At 36.2% G+C, this 22,547-nt stretch overlaps 1 long non-coding RNA gene across 1 annotated transcript; it reads left to right on the top strand.

Moving 5' to 3' along the window:
• Positions 1-408: 408 nt before the first annotated feature.
• Positions 409-18,052, top strand: LOC307187574. The gene is made up of 3 exons (XR_013828644.1): positions 409-572; positions 14,365-14,420; positions 17,945-18,052. It is a non-coding gene; the product is annotated as an uncharacterized lncRNA (long non-coding RNA).
• Positions 18,053-22,547: the final 4,495 nt, after the last annotated feature.

The following is a 22,547-nucleotide window of genomic DNA, read 5'->3' as shown; positions in this document are numbered from 1 at the left end:
TTGGATGAATGGAGGGGAGTTAGGAAGAACTGTAGAACAAACTTCATTCATTTAGTTAGCTTTTTCTCATTGTTAGATCTGAAATCCGAATACATCATATTTAATTATATTATGTATCTTTACTAAAATACTGTCGTTTTCCTAATGTCATTTACAAATATACTATATTTCTCATTGTAAAGTAATTAAAGATCAACATATATTATGACCTTGTGAGTATCACATTTGGTAGTAATGGATTCAGAACCTGCGGACTTTAGGTGGGGATGCCTTTGTAAAACATTTTTACCAGGAGCATGGACCATCTGTTTCCTTTGGTGATACAGTATCTCATTCCATAAAGTGGTTCCAAATGAATAATAGAGACTCGTTTTTACCAGTCGGCTTTATCTGTTGCAGCAGTGATTAATAGCCCATGGTCAACCTGGCTTACAAAAAGAAGGAAAACATGTGAAAATAATTGTCTATCCAAGTGAGATGAATCCAGATTTTGCAAATAAGATGAAAGTCAACATAAGCAGGCGCCACTGAGTTTTGAGCTTTTCCTTATCGTGCTGTATAAGAGAAAGAAGGTGAGCATTGCAACCTGTATGTCTTGGGTTAGAAACCAGGTTCCAATATCTGCCATTTATGTGGCCTCCATCAAATCACTTTCATCTCTGAGCCTTCATTTCACTTCTGTGAAATGAGGATAATAACACACGCCTTGTGGTATTTGGGTAAATATTCATCATTTTGCTGTATGAGGTCTAGAACATTGAAGGTACATAGTAGTAAATATGGCATTTAGTAGAATTATATTTGGAATGATGTATCTGTGTGAGAGTGTTAGATTACATGCCAAAAAGTTCTCATCGTTTCAAATTATCTCTTGGTTGGGGCACAATGACTTTCATGTCTCTGAAACAGACTTCTTTTTTACATTTTTTACCTTCTCAGCACTATCCTTTATTTATAAAAAAAAAAATTATCCTCCCTTGGCTTCTTGAATATCACCTAGCCAATATTTTGTAATAACTGTAAATGTAAAGTAACCTTTAAAAATTGTATAAAAATTTAAAAAATAAAGAATAATAATGATTATTATATTTGTAAGCCGCTCGCTTCTCCTGCTGGGTCAAGTTACATATGTGTTAAACCATGTAACATTCTCTCACAGTCTTAGATGGACTATTCAGTTTACTTTTAAATGTATTTTTCTCTTTGCACGTCAGTTCCCTGATCCTTTCTTTTGCTGTGTCCAATCTACTGTGAAGTCTATCAAACGACTTCATCATTTCTGATGCTTTTTAATTCTAGATTTTCTGTTTCTTCTTTTTTGTAGTTTTCTTTGTTTCTGAATCCCTCATCTGATCATGTGTGTAATATTCCTTTGCTGTTTTTACTTATTTTTTGATATATTTACCATATTTGTTTAAAAATTCTTCCTCAGCTTGCTGCCTTGCACTAAGCAGTGGTCTCAGATACTTTAGGAGGACTTCTACCCATTTTATTTGCTTACCCCTGAGTCTTTGCTGTGCTGCTTCCCACAGCAAATGGCCCATGTAAAAGAAAATGTGGATGAATGTTGACTCACTCTGTGATCAGAGTACCTAGGAACTCTCATTCCTTGTACCAAGCTTCACATGAACATTACATTTGATTTGAAGTTAGACTTTTTCTTCCATATTTTCTTTTATGATTGTTCCTTCTAGCTCTGGACCCAGGGATAAAAGCATCTAGGGTCTTTCAAATCCTAGAAATGGCCTATTCCTTTCAGGAATTTACCTCATTTGTGTTTCTTTGTGTCTTCTGCTTTCTGATTAGATATTTTTCTGTTATTATAAGATCAGTGCGTCAGTCTTTTGTAACATCTTACAACCTAATTAGAAGAAGAAAGGTGAGGCATGATCTTTTAAAAATAAAAGTCTTATCCCATTATTCTTCTGAGAGTTTTCTACTAGCTTATCATCTCTAAGCCAAAGCCAAAATCTTTAGAACAGCCTTCCAGACCAACAAGAGCTGGCCTTCTATTCACTATCTGATATCATCTGTTCCTAGTCTTCTCTCCTTATTTGTTCTGCCCCACTGATCTCCTTGTTTCTTCCTCTGACACATTAGCACATTCCCACCTTTGCACTTGTTTCTTCTTTCTTCTTTCCCACATTTGCACTTGTTTCTTCTTTCTTCTTTCCCACCTTTGCACTTGTTTCTTCTTTTCCCCAATACCAGTATGGTTCCCTTCTTTACTTCCTTCAAATCTTAAAGCACAAAAACAAACAAATAAACAAAAGAAAAAAACAGCAAAAAAAAAAAAAAAGGAAAGGAAAGAAACAAAATCAAACGCCTTCCCATAGTAATTTTTCCTGGTCACACTATTTAAAATTGTACCTCCCCCTCTTCGAGATGCATGTACTCTTTTCCTTTGTCCTGTTTTCATTTTCTCCATAACATTTATTACCTTCATACATAAGATGGTGTGGCATATGTGGGGTGTGTTTATGTATGTGTGTGCATGTGTGTAATTTACTTAGTCTGTTATCGTCTTCTCCTCAATTGAACACAACTTTCATACATGCAGACTTTTGTCTGTTTTGTCCACTGCTATATATCTGCAACACTCCATACCATGCTTGCACATATTAAGTGTTTGATAATTGTTGTAAAATGAGTAACTAAGTGACACAGAGTTTAAAACCTGATAGTCCCTTCCATGTCCATACCTTATTCATTATGATCTGTTAGTGATCTGTGACCACTGAGGGAGGGTGAGTTTTAGATTAGGCATAACAAATGAAGAAATACCATTGTCAACTTGACAAATTAAGCCTTTTACTAATATTGTTCTTATTGAATCCATTCTCCCTGATTTATATGTGTAGCCGTACCTCCTTAGAAGTTCTAGGAGTAGTAAGGAGATTAATGAGGTAAAGTATGAAGTATTTTATTTCCCCTTAAGGAAATGTGTAATGCCTATGCCTGTGCAACCTCGCTTACATAACAAATAAAGTAACCAAGTAAGCAAGCTTCATATGGTCGAACCAAGACACACCGTTGTTGAAGAGGAGAAAATTTTTTTCCAAAAATTTAATGGGTAGAAAAATTTTAAAGCTGGAAAATAATCCTTAGTAGTTTTTCCCAAACTTCACAACATTAAATTTACAGGAAAACATGAACTATTTGGATTCATTAGAATAAATTCCTGACCCCATGTTTGGCTGCCTTTAATTTGATTGTCTCTGCCTCGGTTGCCTGGCCACCCAGCCTCTTCATGTGAAAGACAATGGCTGGTTCTGATTTCAGAGCTAGTGTGGCTGCAGGGTGGAGCTCAAAGAGATGGACTTTGATACCAGTGAGTCCTGGTTTAAGACCCAAGTTCCATATGTCACTAGCTATGGAACTTCCTCAAGCCAGTTTCCTTATCTGAAAGTGAGATTATTGATATCATCAGAATATCATGAGGATGAGAAACAGCAGGTGTAAAGAACCATGCACATAATAGGGATTCCACCAATGGTAGTGAATGTTGTACCAAATGCTTCCTAAGGATACATCTGTTTGAACTTAGTCTCAGAGAAGTCCATGGAGACTGAATATGCAAAGACTCTATCTGAAAGACCTCTGGAACTTTTGAAGAACCTCTGATCCTTGGGGGCTCAGGGATGCTTTTCCCCAATACCAAACATGGATCACTTCTTTATCTCCTTCAAATCTTACAACACAAAAACGAACAAAAAACCACAGCGACCAAAAATAAAGAAAAGAAAAAAAAAAAAGCAAGAGTCTTCTCACAGTAACTAGAAAGATTTTATAGGACTGAAGATACAAGAAACTTAATGTATATTTGATACAACAATGAAAATATGACCTAACAATTTGGACACATTTTTAAATGTAATGATTTCAAATAAACTCATCTATTCATGATTGTTGAACTGTTTATGTATGATATATGAGAAAATATTACATATAATACATAAGAAAAAGAAGTCATATGCACATTAGCCAACACTTGCCAAGGCTTTTCAGGCTCTTCTACGTATCCAAATGAGTAGAAAACATCAAAACCCCTCAAAAAACCTCAGTGCAGTCTAACAAAGGAGGAAGACACACCTAAAAAGAAAGCAGTGAAGAGGCCAAGGCACTCTGTACCGAGTTAATGGGCACACTAGACATATGTCCATGTGAGAAGAGGAAAAATAAATTGGAATGGGAAAAAAATATGCATCTATGGCTTCCAAAAATCTTTATCATTGCAAGTTGTCTTTGTAACAAACCTCCGGTATAGATTCTGTCATTGAAACTAAGGAATGGAAAGGTTAAATTATTTGTCCCAATTCTCATGGCCAATATGTGATGGAGTCAGTTACAAACCCAGCAGCATGGCTCCATGCCCTTAAGGACCAAAATATACATTTAGGACTATGTACATAGTTAAATTTTTATCCTTGAAAACATGAATGAATAAAATAGTGTATCTACTTTTATGTGTGTATTTCACAGTGATTCATGGGGCACTATTTCCAAGAAGTTTCACCTTTGGCCATATAAGCTGAAGGAAGACTGGCCATCACATTGCTTTTTTTGAGATTGACAGTGTTTTTTAACCTATTAAGATCTGAGAAAAATAAACCATTTAACTTTAACAGTTAAAGGAACAAATGTATACATGTATGGAGACAGTATATTTTCCCTTGCATCTATCACAGCCCTTGGTATGGAATCCCTTGGGAATACCTTGGGAAGTGTGACTTGAGGTCATTCTCAAATTAGGACCCAGGGATGATGACAGCAAATTTCCTTCTACAGGAAGATTCGGTGCACTAATTAGCTTTGTGGTGCCTGGTCATGTCTTCATTAACTTCAAGTCTTCCTTGGCACAATTTCTGGCATAGTCCTTGTGCAGATATCAATTCTGAGGTTTTTTGACATTGGCCAAAATGAGGGACTTTAACTTATAGGCTTATGATACTATGGTAAAATATTTTATATTAAGTAAACTCTGCCCCAATTATTTCATATCAATAAGAAATCTTAAGAAAAAGTTTCAAATTAAAGATTTAACATCTGATATGTTTTAAGATTCTCAGATAAAATTTTAAGAAAAGATGAACTCAAAAATAAGTCTGTTTTATAACTGAGAACAAACTGGGTGTTTAGAGGCACAGTCCAAGCTAAGTCAATAATCTTCTTTACCTTTGACAGCTTCTTCTGCAAGTGAGACAGACAGGTCATATCCCAAGTGTGACTTCATGCTTCTTACTCTCTTATATATTGAAATGAATAGGAAACATCAAAAGAGCCCAAATATGTCTGACAGAAGGGGAGGAAGCCACATCTGAGCAGAGAGTAGAAAGCAGTGATGAGGGAATGAAGGGTTTGCCAAGTCTATGTGTACATTGGACATATGACCATGTGAGAAAAGGAATTGGAATGTGAAAAATCATGAAGCTAAGGCTTTAGCACACCGACTTTGTCCTTGGAAAGTCACTTTACATCTCAGTGCCTCAGGTTCCTTATCTGTAAAGTGGGTTCTAACATTTTACTGATTTATTGTCATAGCTTATACTAAAGAACTTCTTATCTACACAGATACCCCTGTTTCTTCCAAAGACTTATAGGAAACTTACCAAAATTGTGGCTAATTAAGATAAAATAAATTAAAAAAAAATAAAAGGTAAGAGAAAGTGTTAAGCTGAGACCATCATGAAAATGAACATATAGACTTGCTCAATTGTCAGTCACAGGCTATTAGTTTAGTTCAAAATTTCTTAGAAGCTAATGCCCAAAGAGAAAAAGACGTTAAATGTTTGGTATTGTAAAAAAGCACCACGCTGGTGCATAGAAACAGAAAGACATTTTTGGTGTTGATGTGTTGAATAAACCCAGTGGGAGCTCCCTGTGAGGGACTGCACACATTCTCCTGGTGACAGCAGGAATTTGAAACATGATCTCACATCACACTTGTGTGAAATAGGTCTCCAACCTCTGTTCTTTCACAACCATCATGGACATATGTGACAGTTTTGATGACATCTTCACAATTAAGATACTAGAGACAAAGCTTTCAAAACGACTGTTTCTAATAACACTGACCAAAGAAGTCAAGTCTCTTTTTAGTCTTTGCACTTTTTCAGGGTATCATGTCACTGACTTGGGCCCCCTAAAACTCCAAGAACATTAACTTGTGTTTATTACTCAAATATATTCAAACCAAACTAGCTTCAAATTTGGAGGAAATTAATTTCTTTGATGTGAACTACCATTATCTACACTTAAGAGAATATACATACGTGACTTCTGTAGCTTAGTATACTCTTTATTACCAGTGTCAGGTGGGAAATGTGCTTTACTCACTCCCTGTTTTAGTGGGGGAGCTGTATCAGAAAGAACATTCCAACTGCTGACCTAGTGACTCTGATCTTCACTGCTCTGATCTCAGAATGCTCATCTGTATGAAAAAGTCATGGTACCTGACTTGGATATGTAGTAATGATTCATATTGAATTTATTATATCCATCTAAGAAATACTTCTGCCTGGCTGCTATTCCAGGCACCAAACTAGCTTTCAAATCAGAAATGGGAAGAACATGATTATTATCTAGTGATAATGTACCTAAAATCTATAAATAGAATAGCCTTTAAATATTATTTATTGTTGTTATTGCTCAGAGATAATGCTTATATTTTAACTAAAAAATATGAGAAGTGTGAGGTGATACCTCATTATGGTTTTGATTTGTATTTCCCTGATGATTAGTGACACTGAGCATTTTTTCAAGTGCCTATTGGCACGTGATAACAGTAGCTACTTCAGACTCTTTATCTGATAATTCCAACGTCTATGTCATCTCAGAGTCGACATCAATTGATATTTTGCCCCTTTCAAGATTTCCTGCTTCATCAATCAAGGTATTTTTGTGCTCTGCAGATTGACGTATGCATAGATTTGGATGGTCAGAATATGTGTAAAGTTTATGGCGATTCATGATGTAATGTCTCCTGTATCTTTTAAACTTCTCATCTGCTCACTGGTGTGAGGAAACTAGGTGGCAAAGTCTCTGCAGCTACAGTTTGTTTAAAATGTAGGAATCTGTCTTAGAGAAGCCTCACAGATTTTATTTTCTGGTAAAAAACATAAGCATGGTGCATATTTTTTCATAAAAATTCTATGTGGCATTGTGCTAGGTGATCTGACATATAAGAAGAAATCAAAACTATAAGAAGAAATCAAAAATATAAATTTTAGACTGAGTGTCTTCCTGAAAAAAACTTAATAATGAATTTTAATAATAGCAAATATATAGCATTTCACTTATATTAACTTATTTGATCCTCAAAATCCATTATGAGTTAAAGGCTTTTATTTTGTTTTTTATAAAGGAGAGACCTAAGTCACAAAGAGAATAAATCCTTTTTTTTTTTATGGTCCTAACTACTTCTGACAGAACCAGGTAGTCTAGTCAAAATAAATGTGCTCTCATTCCATTAAGTTTTACTTCTATATTAAATAAAATATATAGGAGCAGGTACTTTTCAATCTGCCACCTCTGAACTGGGACTTGGGTTGAATAAGTTTGTATGTGCCCTTTAAGAACAGAGTCTTGTTTTCCTGAAGTCCTCTGTCTCTCCCAGTCATAAACCCCACTGGTTTTTAAAACCAGTTAAGGTGGCTTATCCTCCTGGTGCCAGTAAATCAAACACAATAGTATATTTAGAAAAAAGTATGCTATGAACAAATAGGGTTTATAATGTATTTCAAAAAAAGTAATCTGTTAATGTAATACACATCTTTAATAGGTTGGAGGAGAAAATGTAATTATATCAATACATGGAGATAAAAAACTTGATAAAACCCACAGATAACATTACACTTAATAGTGAAAGAGCAAATGTATTTCCCCTTAAGTCAAGCAAAACACAAGGATGGCCACTCTCACCACTTCTGTTTAATATTTTACTGAAGGTTCTAGTCAAGGTAGTTAAACAACAAAAGGGAAAGAAAACAAAAGACATTTGAGAGATGGTGTCAAGATGGTGGAGTAGGAAGATTCTGAGCTCACCTCCTTCCATGAACACACCAAAATGACAACTACATGTAGGTTAATTGTCTCTGAGAATGATCCGGAGACTAGTAAAATAGCTCTTTCACAATTAAGGATATAAAGAAAAAAGCACATGAGACAGATAGGAGAGGAAGAGAAGGGATAATCAGGACCCACTCCTCTGGCAGGTGATGCCAAAGAAGAAGGATATATCACAAACTGGGAGAACCACCCTAAGAAGTGAGGAATTTGTGCCCCATATTAGCATCCCTGCCATGGGGACTGGTGCCAGGAAGATGAATCCCCTTGATAGGTTTTAAAAACCAGTGGGGCTTATGACTGGGAGAACCAGAGGGCTTTAGGAAACCAAGACTCTGCTCTTAAAGGACACATATAGACATCCTTAGTCTGAGTCCCAGTGCAGAGGCAGCAGATTGAAAAGTGCCTGTTGCTGTAGCTGACCTGCCCAGGCTGCCACGGCATGCCACCCAGCTCACACCCATCTCTGGATCCATCATGCCCCAGGAGAAGCTCCTACTTACACAAGGCTGTCTCTAGCCCCTTTGACTCCAGTCCCCGAGCCCCCTCCTGGTTCTAGTTCTAACAAGCCCCAGGAGAAGTCCGAGCCTGTGCTGGACTCGGATCTAACCTCTCTGGTTTCAACCTGCTTCCACCAAGGCAGAAGCACCCAGCACACCCTTGGAGAAACCCCAGCTCATGCCAGCATCAAGCTCTAGCACCTCTGGCTCCAGCCCACCCCTGCTAAGGCAGCAGCCTCCAACATACCCTGGGAGAAGTTCTGGTTGGCACTGGGCTTGACCTCCAGACACACCTCCCACCAATGAGGCAGCGGCCCATGGCACAGATTGGGCTTTGACTCCAGCCCCCTCCCAACCAATGCAGAGACACCAGCATGCTCCATAAATAGCCCTGACCTGTGCTCGATTCATCTCTAACCTTCCTGCACGCAGAGTCTGCATAGGGACACTCCTACATAAGGTCACACCTTCAAGACTAAGAGAGGTAAATATTTTGCTTATTTCATAGAGACAAACACAAAAAGTCAAAAACAATTAGAACACAGAGAAATATGTCCAAAAGAAAGAACAAGATAAAACCCTGGAAAAAATCCTAATGAAACAGAGATATGTAATTTGCCTGACAAAGAGTTTAAAGCAATGGTCATAAAAATGCTCACTGAACTTGGGAGAAGAATAGAGAAACACAGTGAGACCTTCACAAAGAATTAGACAATATATTTAAAAAAAAAGAACAAATCAGAGTTGGTGGATACAATAACTGAAATGAAAGGAGGAAATCAACAACAAATTAGGGGAGATGAAAACACACATAAGTGATCTGAAAGACAATAGTGGATATCACCCAATTAGAGCAGTACAAAGAAAAAAGAATTTAAAAATATGAGGATAGGGAATTCCTGGGTGGTCCAGTAGTTAGGACTCCATGCTCTCACTGCTGAGGGCTTGGATTTGATCCCTGGTCAGGGTACTAAGATCACAGAAGACAGCCAAGAATAAATAAATAAATAAAAGTAAAAATAAATGTGAGGATATTTAAAGGGAACTTTAGGACAACATGAATCATAATAACGTTCACTTTATAGGGGTTCCAGAAGGGGAAGAGAGAGAGAAAACTCAGAGAACATATTTGATGAAATAATGGCTGATAACTTCCAAACCTCAGGAATGAAACTGCTATCCAGGTCCAGGAAGGACAAGACATAGCATATTTAATGAAAAAAGTTAAAGGTAAAGATGAAATTTTAAAGGCAGTAAGAGAAAAACAGGGTCGTATACAAGGGAATCCCTATAAGATTATCAGCTGATTTTTCAGCAGCAAATTTGCAGACTAGAAAGGAGTGGCATGACATATTTAAAGTCCTGAAATTAAATTGAAAAATAAAAACCTACAACCAAGGATAATCTACCCAGCAAGGTTATTATTTAGAATTGAAGGAGAGAGAGTTTTCCAAATAAGCAAAAACTAAAAGAATTCATCACCACTAAACCAGACTTACAAGAAATGTTAAATCTTTTTTCTTTAAGCAAAAAAGAAAAGGACATAACAAGAAATAAGAAAATAAATGAAGGAAAAAAAAATCTCACTGCTAAAGGCAAATATATATAGTAAAGGCAGTGGATCAACGACTTAAAAATATAGTAGGAGGGACTTCCCTGGTGGCACAGTCATTGAGAGTCCACCTGCCGATGCAGGGGATGTGGGTTTGTGCCCTGGTCTGGGAGGATCCCACATGCCGTGGAGCAGCTGGGCCCATGGGCCATGGCTGCTGAGCCTGCGCATCTGTAGCCTGTGCTCCGCAACAGGAGAGACCACAACACTGAGAGGCCCGCATACCGAAAAAAAAAAAAAAAAATATATATATATATATATATATATACACACATATATATGTATATATATATATATAGTAGGAGGTTAAAGGAATTCATAAAATCAAGTATAACTGTAATAAGTAGTTAAAAGATACACAAAAAATGTAAAATATGACATAAAAAGCACAAAACTAGTAAGAACCTGCTGTATAGCACAGGGAACTCTACTCAATACTCTGTAATGGCCTATATGGGAAAAGAATAAAAAAAAATTAAAAAAAAGAGAGTGGATACATGTATATGTATAACTGATTCACTTTGCTGTACACCTGAAACTAACACATTGTAAATGAGCTATACTCCAATAAAAATTTTAAAAGAAATAAAGGCAATTACACCCCCCCAAAAAAAAACAAACAAAAATGAGGGGGAGTAAAATATGTAGAGCTTTTAGAATATGTTTGAACTTAAACAATTACCAGCTTAAAACAAATCTATATCTATACCTACCTCTACGTCTATATCTATAGATCTATAAGTCTATGGAGCTATATCTATATCTATATGTATAAGTATCTCATGGTAACCACAAACCAAAAACCTACTACAATAGATACACGAAAAAGAGAAAGGATCCCAAACATAACACTAAAGAAAATCATCAAACCACAAGAGAAGAAACTAAAAGAAGAAGAAAGAACAGAGCAGAACTACAAAAACAACCAGAGAACAAGTAACAAAATGTCAATATCCCTATCAATAATCACTTTAAAGGTAAGTAGACTAAATGCCCCCATCAAAATATATAGGATGGTTGAATGGATTAAAAAACAAGACCCATCTATATGCTGCTATAAGAGACTCACTTCAGTTCTAAAGATACAAACAGACTGAAAGTGAAGAGATAGAAAAAGATATTCCATGAAAATGGGAAAAAAAAAGAAAGCTAGTAGCAATACTCATATAAGAAAAAAATAGACTTTAAAAAAAGGATATAACAAAAGACAAAGAAGGGCATTACATAATGATAACATGGTCAATCCAAGAAGAGAATATAACACTTGAAAATATGCAAGTAACATAGGAGCAACTAGATATATAAAGCAAATAGTAACAGATATAAAGGAAGAAATTGACAGTAATACAATAACAGTAGGGAAATTTATTGTCCCACTTACATCAATGCATAGATCATCTAGACAGAAATACAATAAGGAAGCATTGGCTTTAAATGACACATTAGACCTGATGGACTTAATAGATAGGTACAGAACATTTCATTCATAAGCAGCCGACATGGAACATTCACCAGGGTAGATAACATGCTAGGACACAAAACAAGCCTCAGTAAATTTAAGAAGATTAAGATCATATCAAGCATTTTTTCCAACCATAATGGTATAAAACTAGAAATCAATTACAGGAAAAAATGGGAAAAAAACACAAACTCATAGAGACTAAACAATAGGCTACTAAAAAACCAATGGGTCAACAAAGAAATCAAAGAGGAAATCAAGAAATACCTTGAATAAAAATAGAAACACACTTTCCAAAATTTATGGGATACAGCAAAAGCAGTTCTAAGAGGAAGTTTATAGTGATACAGGCCTCCTTCAAGAAAAAAGAAAAATCTTAAAAAAAAAAACCCTAACTTTACACCTAAACAAATTTTAAAAAGAACAAAGCCCAAAGTTAGTAGAAGGAAGGAACTAATAAAGATCAGAATAGAAATAAATAAAATAGAGACTGAAAATTAATAGAAATGATCAATAAAACCATAAAAACCCTAGAAGAAAATACAGTCAGTATACTCTTTGACATTGAACTTAGCAATATTTTTTTGTATCTGTCTGCTCAGACAATGGAAACAAAAGCAAAAATAAACAGAACTTCATCAAACTAAAAAGCTCTTTCACAGTGAAGGAAAACATCAATAAAACCAAAAGGAAAACTACTAAATGAGAGTAAGATATTTGCAAATCATATGTCTGATAAAGGATCCATATCTAAAATATATCAATGTAAAGAATTAATACAACTTAATAACAACAACAAAAATCTAATTAAAAACAGAGGCAGAGGACCTGAATACACTTTTTTTCCAAAGAATATATACAGATGACCAACAGGCATATGAAAAGATGGTCAACATCACTAATCATCAGAGAAATGCAAATCAAAACCACAATGGATATCACCACATACCTGTTAAAATGGCTAACATCAAAAAGATAAGAAATAACAAGTACTGACAGTATGTGGAGAAAAGGGAACCCTCCCGCATTTTTGGTGGGAATGTAAATTGGTATAGTCACTATGGAAAACAGTATGGAGGTTCCTTAAAAATAAAGCTACCATGCAATCCTGAAATTCCTGAAGTGCTTAATCAAAAAGGGGTTCAATGATTGCTACTTGCTCTCTAATGATTCAGAAAGAGAAAATAATAAATTAGATGTTGCAAAATGTCAGCAATTGCCAAATCTTATGAGCATAAAGAAATTCTTGGCACATTTCTTGCCAATTTTATATAAGTTTAAAATAGTTTAAATATAAAAATTTTTTCATAAAGTAAAAAAAAAAAAAAAAAGTGGAAAAGGAAAGAAAACCCAATCCATCTAGCAGCATTTAGATGTGGTTCTTTCTAAATAGAGAAGTTAAATTCAGTGTTTCTTTGAGATTGCTTGAAGCTTTCTCAGCCTGCTATTAACAGTGAATTTATAAGATGTCAGATTAGCTATCAAGAATAAAATTTCCATTACCCTGTAGGAAAACACACATACACACACACACACACACACACATTGACACTTATCTGATGGACTCACAAGATAAATTAATTTTACTACCTACATTTGGTCTTATTTGTTTACATTAATGAAGTTTTTAATGATGGATGATGATTTTGTGATCTGATGGACCTCAATCAAAAAATAAAGCTAAATGATAATTATAAAATGATAAAATATTATGATTAAATATTGTTACAGAGATTATGTTTGTATTTCCTAACTTTGCTTCTTTTACCTTTTATTAGTGCTGTTTCTGAATCACCAAACATTAATATTTTATTTTCAAATCTCAGGTTTTGGTTTTATTCGTACCTCTATGATTTATTGGACAATTGTTGACACAGCTCTAAATTTGAATTTTTCACTGCTACATTTTAATAATTATGTTAAATTTAAATTTGTATTAGGGCCAAGAGAAATGTGTAGATGATTAAAATAATTCATTTATTTCTATCCAACCTCAGATGAAAATAAAAATGAATCATCATTATCTCCCCATTAGTTATACCAACATCTTTCATGTATTGAGAGGTATTTAAAGCCAGGGCAGTGTACTAACATTATAATATAGGAAACCAGTATGCCCAGTCTGGCTAGGAATTTGAAGTTAGCAGGTCTATTTTTCTATTGTTTATCTGGTACCACAATAGAGAGGCCTCTATTACCCCAAAACCTCATGATTTAAACTGATGCTGTTTACCCTGGTCTGCCTTGAACTCCATTTCTCTCACTTCTTCCCTGTTTTTTTGACTTCTGAACTTGTTTCCCACTCTGAAATAAAATTCATATTTTATGGCAAGACAAGAAAAATTTAAACATAAAAAATTTTCCCTGACCTTTGGCCCCCTCTCTCCCTACTCTCGTGCATTTGTATCTGCATTTTGCATCTACCAAACTTCCCCTACTGGCAGAAATACCTGCTCAACCATAAAGAGCAACATTATCCTAGCATCAACAACTCCTTAAAAGATAACACTCCTTCTTGATCTTGTAAAGGAACACAATGATGCTTAGCTCCGGATTGTGTAAACTGTCAATAATACATCATTTAATGTACAGCCCTCTGTTTCAAAAAACTTATGTAACTGTGCCTTGACTTCTAATGGGTGGAAGAGTTCTCAGAGCTTTCTGAGATGCTCTTCCTGGGTTATAGTCCTCAAATCTGGCTCAAATAAAATTTTCCATTTCTTTCTTAGATGGACTGATTAATTTTTCGTCAACTCCACTGAAGGCCTCAGGAGACCCATAATAGGTAATATTTACTATATTCTTAGGATACACCAGCACTACATCATTTACATCATTTAATCCTCACAAACAGTATCTCATTTAATTCTCACAAAAATATGGTGAAGCAGACAGGTTTCCAGTTCTGTGAATATGGAGTAGCCCCATTCCTCTCAGGTCTTCCTCCTTACAACTAAAAAGCCTTGAATGTAAAACAGTAAACAAGCATGGGATGTCTCTGAAGGATTTGAAGGTGGGCTTCTGACAGACCTAAGAACTTGAGCAATGATGTGGCAGTGAGTTCCCTGGTTTCCTTTACTGTCTGGCAGGGCATTGCCTAAGCCTCCAATCCTGAAACACCAACAGGCATAAACCAAAACAGCTCCAGGAAAGCCTGTTACTCCCAGCCAAATAGCCAAGAAAGGGATAGCTGAATACCAGAAAACCTTTGTAGGTGAAATGCTCTCTATTCCAGCTAGATGCCAACGGAACAAATGGCCCATGGCCTCCCTCCCCACTGTAGTTTCTTTGCGACTGAGCAGGAACTTGATAGTTGGTTTTCCACCTCATCCTATCCCCTCCCTCCCCTCCTCCCACCCTCCCAAGCAGTCAGAGTGTGCCTCACATGACTTACACCCCCTCCCAGGTGGTGAACAGGGACTTTATCTTCCCTCCCCTGCTTGGATCACATCATCAGGGAGCAGAGCCCACACCCAACCCAACAGTAAGAATACTTAACCAGACAGTATAAGACAAAGCTATCACCACTGGGCTTCACCACCTCTCCGTGAGGAACCAGAACACTGTGGTGCACAAATAAGCTAGTAAACACTTCACTTTCTCCTCTTCCCTGTGACCAGAGAGACCCAGTAGAGAGCTCTACTTCCAGAACACCCATCATGAGCTAGAGAAAATAAGATGTGCGAGGTGGGGCTAGTTGGTATTCCATACCTACCAACCTCTTATGAGTGGGGGTGGGGGTGGGAGACCGAACTTCTACCCCCTACCGTGCAGCAACAAAACAGAATGACTCATCCCTCCCTACCCCTTCTCTGGTGTTGGCAGGGCCCAGAAGGAATCTGATCTTCCTCCACTTGGAGCCAATGAGTGATGGAAGTCCATGACCCACTGTCTCAGGGATGGTGGCAGTGCCCTGGGAGATGGCTGATTTCTAGCCCACTCCTCTGCAATGAGGCAGTGGCAGCCACTTCCCCACTTTGCCAGGATGCTGGAGGCACATGTCTGAAAGTACCAACCGAGCTGGCCCTTGCATCTGCACCTACCCAGTGGGAGTGCCAACTAAAACAACTAGAATAAAAATAGGATCCAGAGTTTCATAATATAATGTCCAAAATATCCAGGATATATGAAAAATCCCTCCTCATTCCAAGGGTCAGGAGAAAAACATCATGAAGAACGTTAACAGCTGCCAACACAGAGATTGATCAGATCTTGGAATTCAGTGATAAGAGTTTCAAAGACTCCATCATGATCAACTTTCACCAGACCGTTACAGAGAAAACAAATAAAAATTATGAAATCTCAGCAAAGAAATAGTAGGTGTAAAAGACAACCAAATGGAAACTACAGGACTGAAAAATATAATAACTGAGATAAACAAAAACAAACAAAAAACCTTGCTGGATGTGCTCAGTCGTAGAGTGGTGATGACAAGATAGACTCAGTATACTGAAAACATGAATAGAACTTACAAAATCTGAACAACAGTGATAAAATAGACTGGAAAATAAATGGACACGATCCTTTGGGACAATTTTTTTTAAAAGCTAGTCTTCATATCACTGGAGGCCCAGAGCTATGTGATCTTATTCCTAGTAAAGCTACCCTTAAAGAATTACTGGAGGTTAGAGTCGAAACAAAACGGAGAATGACGGGAGGAGGCTTGGAACTTCAGAAAGGAAAGTATATAGAAATGGGTAAAAATAGGGGTAAATAAAACAGACTATCTTACTTCTTGTGAGTTTCTTAAATCACATTTGATAGTTAAAGGAAAAATCATAAACCCATCTAATGTGAAGCTCAATGTATATAAGATAAATATTTAAGACAATTACATTTTAAAAGTGTGGAGATTAGAGATACATAAATGAAAATAAGGTTTCTATATTTGAAATTTCAAAATGTCAGTGCTAATAGAGAGTGATCTGTCACACACACACATATACACACACGTGTGTGTTACATATAGACAAATATATTATAATAACTGTAGCAACTAGAAAGAAAACTATAAAGGAAGATATAAATAAAAACTATAAATAAATCAGTGTAGAATTCTAAGGGAAAAAATGTCCATGTAACCCACAGGAAGGTAAGACGAGAAACAAAAGGAAAAACAGAGGCAAGACAAATTATACAAGGCCAAATTAAGCCCTAATATATCAATAATTACCTGAAAAATACACATACACATACATACCCCAATCAAAGGCACAGATTGGCAGTGACTAGAAAAATGATCCGTGATATGTGGTCTACAAAAAATTCACTTCAAATAAAGGATGTAGGGAGGTTGAAAGTAAAAGAATGTAAAATGATATACCATGCAATTTTTTTTAAAAAAGCAGTAGTGCTGTATATTAATTTTGAATAAAGGAGATTTCAGAGAAAGGAAAATCACTACAAAGTGAGACATTACATAATGATAAAAATATCAGTCCACCAAGAAGACACAGAAATCTTAAATGTGCCCACACCAAAACTATACAAGAGCCTCAAAATACATTAATTAAAAATTGAAGGAGCTGAAAGAAAAAGCAGACAAATCCACAGTTATGGTTGGGAACTTCAACACCCTCATCTCAGCAGGTGATAAACTACTAGACAGAAAATTAGCAAAGGTGTAGAAAAACTGGACACTATGTTGTTCAATATATATATATTTATATATCTATATCTATATATCTGTATCTAACCATATCTATCTATCTATCTATCTACCTATTTATCTATTTGGCTATATAAATAAAATATTCCACTGAACAAGTTACACATTTTCTTCAAGGGCCCATGGAACATTCACTAAGATAGACCATATCATGGGCCATCAAATAAACCTCAAAAATTTAAATTAATTGAAATCGTACAGAATATATTCTTTGGTCAGAATGGACCAAACTAGAAATAAGACACAGACAACAAGAAAATCTCAAAATGTGAAAATTGAGCAACACAAATAATCAATATCTCTAAATAATCTATATATCAAAGAGGAAGTCTCAAAACAAATTTACAAATACATAGTACTGAATGTAAAATGAAATGATGATATCAAAATATATTGAATTAGCTAGAAAGTACTGAAAGAATTTTTTATAGCACTAAGTTATCACATTAGAAGATGAAAAGGTCTCAAATCTATAAATTCCTACCTTAAGAGATAAATAATAGAGAAATAATTTGGTATGTCCTCATTCAATCAATTGAAGGTCCAAATAGAACAAAAATAGCACTCTCTCCCAAGGAAGAGAGAAGTTTTCCTGCCTGACTGCCTTCAAACTGGTACATTTGCTTTTTTCCTGACTTTAGACTCAAAGTGAAACGTGCTCTTTCTGGGTCTGGAACCTGCACCTTCAGGCTGGAATTATGCCATTAGCTTTTTTGGACCTCCAGCTTGCTGATCCACCCTGCAAGATCTTGGGATTTACCATCTTCCATAATCGTGAGTCAATTCCTTAGAATAAATCTTTTTATGCACATATATATTTATTTATATATAAATACCCATACATCCTACTGGATCTCTTTCTCTGAAGGACCCTATCTAACACAGTAGCTATAATATTCTCTTCAAACCTGGAAGATCCATTTCCTCACCCCACTTCCTCTGGGGTTTATTCTTATCTGCTAAGACATGCCTGGGTGGTTGAGTGCTGTAAGTTTCCCATTAAAATTGGCCGCCAGAGAAATGACAGGCTGCCTCTTGGAGGCTCTGGGTACCAGAGGCCCACCTTTCTCTTGGCCTTGACTTCATTTGGGCAGGAGAGCAGAACTGCCTCCACTGTAGGAAAATAGCCTTGTAATTTCCTGGAGAGTCTAACTTCTTGGCTGGGATGAACATGACCGGAAGCAGATGTTCCCAAGCTAACTTCTCTCCAGTCAAAGCCTGGTTTAAATGAGTTCCCTGAGAGGAGGGGGGATACAGTGAGCTTGTTTATGCAGTATCACCAATACTTAGAGTACAATCTAGCATGTATTTGGGAATCATCTAATATAGATAGATAGGTAGGTAGATAGATAGATAGAGTTAATCTATATTTTGAATAAATGAACAAATGTTTTCACTTCGTATAAGCAAATTTATATTTGAAATGAGCTTGTAAATCTGACTGAACTTTATCTACTTGTCTGGAAGTAGGTGGGTCAAAAAAAGTCTGTGGGTGGCAGATAGGTACTTTCTGTCATGATTTATATTGTTGATAGCGGGTTCTAAAAGCACCAGCAATTGTAATCACACCCGAAGCCTTTCTTTTGTCACTGATATATGTTGGCTATAAAAATGGGATAATTTTTGGCCTTGCCACTTGTTAGAGGTCATTCTCTCTTAAAGGTTTGTTCAAGGTAAGATTTCCAAAAATGAGTTGCCAATATTCTCTGAAGTCCTTAGAGGAACAAGCTAGAGGGAGGGTGGACACCCACGATGGTACTACACTATGAAACCCAGCACCCTGGAGGGATATACATGTAACATTTGAACCGCACACTTAACCTTAACATATTTCATGTGTAGATGGAGACTTATATCTCCATTTTCAAATGAAGCTCTCAGTAACCATGGGGAATGCCTTACATCGTCCACATAACATTCTTCAACTAGGAGATACACTGACTTGTCAACAGAGAGATATGGATGCTCTCTTTACTTCTGAGTTCTAAAAGCAGAGTAGTAGGATTCTTTGATTGGACTAAAGGAACCTGTCTCTTTAATTACATTTAACAAATCAACAACATCATTTAGGAATCTCCTGAGGCAGACAAATAGTCAAGCAGATGATTTTTTGTTTTTCCCTTAGCAATCAAAATCGCCATCGTTCAAGGATTCCTTGCAGCAGAATGAGTGAATGTCGATATTACTGTTGCTACAATGTCATTGTATTATGAATTATCACTTCCCATGTACTGGGGCTAGACTAAACATGAAAGTCTATGAGTTGTTCTGACTGGAACCAAAAATGAGAGTGGGATGGGGAGAGAGACTGTCATTTACTTAGAAAATGTAACCGTCCAGGGCTGAGTCCCTGAATATTGGGGCAATAGATTTGGATGCAGAAGATAAAAGTTGTTATAATAGTAACTGTGGGAGTTTCAGTAACAACAGTAACTGGATGGGAGTAAATATGAGAAAACACTGTGCCTTCATTTTTTCTTCCGTCAAATATTGATAACTCCTATAATAATCTGCTTGGTTTCTGTACTTTAACTTCAACTGTCCCAGGATTTAAACTTAATACAATGTCTACACTCCATGATATAGTGACTTCCTTAAAAATAATCAGCAAATTATTTCATATAATAACTGGAAATAATATAACAGGTACATATCAGACATGTTTGCATTTAATAATATAGTTCTGATTTTTCTTTTAAAGTAACACACAGTTGAAGTCGTCTTTCTAACTCCTGCAATTGCCATTTTTGTCCCATCCTCTCCATAAATAACATGCTTCTGAAATCGGTATTATCATTTCTATGTGTCTTTAATAATTTTACTCCAAATACAAATTTTCACAATAAATATAGTATTGTTTGGTGTATTTTGAAATTTGTAGTAGTGGTAAGTTTCTCTACGTGTTCCTTTATATCTTCCTTTTTTTAATGTTTCTAAGTTTTCATAGGTTTTTGTATTTTCATATTTCTAAAATACTAGTCCTACCATATAAATCCCTGGATATAATTATTCAGTTGTCTCTCTTTTCACCAAATGAAATTGTCTCACCAACGTGGCACAAAAGTAAGGACCAGAATTACATAACATATCTACATCTATGGCACTGGGACATACAAAGTGTTGAAAAACATTTTGTAAATGGATAAATGGTCTTCTGTAGCCAACTTATATGGTTGAGTCAAAGAGTAAAATGGAACAATGAAGGTGGAATTACCTCAAAAGGCACAGAGTTCAATACAAACACGAGGTCATGCTCATACTGTCCGTGGACAAAAATGATAATAATACTGCTGAAATAGGGTATCTTTACTGCACTGTGTGGGAATCACTCCAGGTTCATCATCCTCTGAAACCGTGCTCTCTATGATGCTACAAAGGCACCCCCAGGATAAGTAACATGTTCACAATGGTGTTTCATAACTGCACTGCAATATTATTCATTGACTCTGACTGTGAGGGTAATCCCAGGTAATCTTGGTACTATGTTCTTGTTTTTTGTTTTTTTTTTTTTTTTTTTTGGTGGTACACGGGCCTCTCACTGTTGTGGCCTCTCCCGTTGCAGAGCACAGGCTCCGGATGCGCAGGCTCAGCGGCCATGGCTCACGGGCCCAGCCGCTCCGCGGCATGTGGGATCTTCCTTGACCGGGGCACGAACCCGTGTCCCCTGCATTGGCAGGCAGACTCTCAACCACTGCGACACCAGGGAAGCCCCCTTGTACTTTTTAAATAACTTTTATTTTATATTATAGTATAGTCGATTAACAATGCTGTCTTAGTTTCAGATGCATAGCAAAGTGATTCAATTATACATATACATGTGTCTATTCTTTTTTCAAATTATTTTCCCATTTAGGTTATTACAGAATATTGAGCAGAGTTCCCTGTGCTATACAGTAGGGGTTTGTTGGTTACCAATTTTATATATAGTGATGTGTATATATTAATCCCAAACTCCCAATCTATCCCTCCCTGCCACCCTTCTCCCCTGACAACCATAAATTCATCATCTAAGTCTGTGAGTCTGTTTCTGTTTTTGTAAATAAATTCATTTGTATCATTTATTAAAGATTCCGCATATAAGTGATATCATATGATATTGGTCTTTCTCTGATTTCCTTCTGAGTTGCTGCAAATGGCATTATTTCATGTTTTTATGGCTGAGTAATATTCCATTGTATACATGTACCACTTCTTCTTTATCCATTCATCCATCAATGGACATTTAGATTGCTTCCATGTTTTGGCTCTTGTAAACAGTGCTGCAATGAATACTGGGGTGCATGTATTCTTTTGAACCAAGTTTTTCTCTGGATATATACCCAGGAGTGGGATTGCTAGATCATATGGTAGCTCTATTTTTATTTTTATTTTTTTAAGGAACCTCCATACTGTTCTCCGTACTGGCTATACTAATTTACATTCCCAAAACACTGTTGGAGAGTTCCCTTTTCTCCACACCTTCTCTAGCATTTATTGTTTGTGGATTTTTTGATGATGGCCATTCTGACTTGTGTGAGTTGTTATCTCATTGCAGTTTTGATTTGCATTTCTCTAATAGGAATATTGAACATCTTTCCATGTGTCTCTTGGCCATCTCTATGTCTTCTTTGGAGAAATATCTCTTTAGGTCTTCTGCCCATTTTTTGGTTGGGTTGTTTGCTTTTATGCTATTAAGCTGCATGAGCTATTTGTAAATTTTGGACACTAATCCTTTGTTGGTTGCATCATTTGCAAATATTTTCTCCCTTTCTGTGGGTTATCTTTTAGTTTTGTTTATGGTTTCCTTTGTTGTGCAAAAGCTTTTGAGTTTAAATAGGTTCCATTTGTTTATTTTTGTTTTTATTTCCATTACTCTGGGAGACAGATTTAAAAAGATATTGCTGCAATTTATGTCGGAGAGTGTTCTGCCTATGTTTTCCTCTAAGAGTTTTAGTGTCTGGTCTTACATTTACGTCTTTAACCCATTTTGAGTTTATTTTTGTGTATGGTATTAGGGAGTGTTCTAATTTCATTCTTTTACATGTAGCTGTCCAGTTTTCCCAGCACCACTTATTGAAGAGGCTGTCTTTTCTCCATCATATATTCTTGCCTCCTTTGTCATAGATTAGGTGACCACAGGTGCATGGGTTTATCTCTGGGCTTTCAATCCTCTTCCATCGATCTATATTTCTGTTTTTGTGCCAGTACCATCCTGTTTTGATGACTGTAGCTTTGTAGTATAGTCTGAAGTCAGAGAGCCTGATT

Source organism: Stenella coeruleoalba (assembly GCF_951394435.1).
Source record: "Stenella coeruleoalba genome assembly, chromosome: 6".
Taxonomy (NCBI): domain Eukaryota; kingdom Metazoa; phylum Chordata; class Mammalia; order Artiodactyla; family Delphinidae; genus Stenella; species Stenella coeruleoalba.
Note: the sequence above shows the minus strand (reverse complement) of the source record. Positions and strands in the feature narration are given on the sequence as shown.